Source organism: Notothenia coriiceps, unplaced genomic scaffold (assembly GCF_000735185.1).
Source record: "Notothenia coriiceps isolate Sejong01 unplaced genomic scaffold, NC01 NC01_scaffold00037920, whole genome shotgun sequence".
Lineage (NCBI taxonomy): Eukaryota > Metazoa > Chordata > Actinopteri > Perciformes > Nototheniidae > Notothenia > Notothenia coriiceps.
This window is the reverse complement of record NW_011370621.1, coordinates 1853-2385: the sequence shown is the minus strand read 5'-3', so window position 1 is coordinate 2385 and position 533 is coordinate 1853.

Sequence of the window (533 nt, the reverse complement as noted above, 5' to 3'; positions counted from 1 at the left end):
TTTTTGTGTGGTGTAGACTCCGCGGTCTTAAAATCCCCACAATGCTTTGCGCACGGACCAATTTCCCCAAATCTGTGGCGGAAAATGTAAGGCGGGGCCTCTCATATGACGCACACCTGCACACTTGCTAGCCTGTTCCACTCTTCGTTTTCCGAATGCCAGGAAGGATTCTTGCCTCGCTTCTGAAGCAAGTGACTCGGAAGACATGTGCTACCAAGCAAGCGTACTCGACATTGAGAAACGCCCCCAGTCTGCTCTGATTGGTTAGCTGGCCGGCTCTGTTGTGATTCGTTGACAACTTACAGATAACCCCTGAGCCTATCACGTAAAATGTGTTGCCTATAGAAGCGCGAGTGTTACGAAGTGATGTCTAGGGCTGCTCAATTAATCGTTTTTTAATCACAATTACGATTTTGGCTTGCAACGATTATGAAAACAACATAATCGAAATAAAACGATTATTATTTATTTTAATTAAAAAAAAGAAAAATGTTCAGTTGAATTATACTTAAAGTTCAGGGTAATCAACTGTT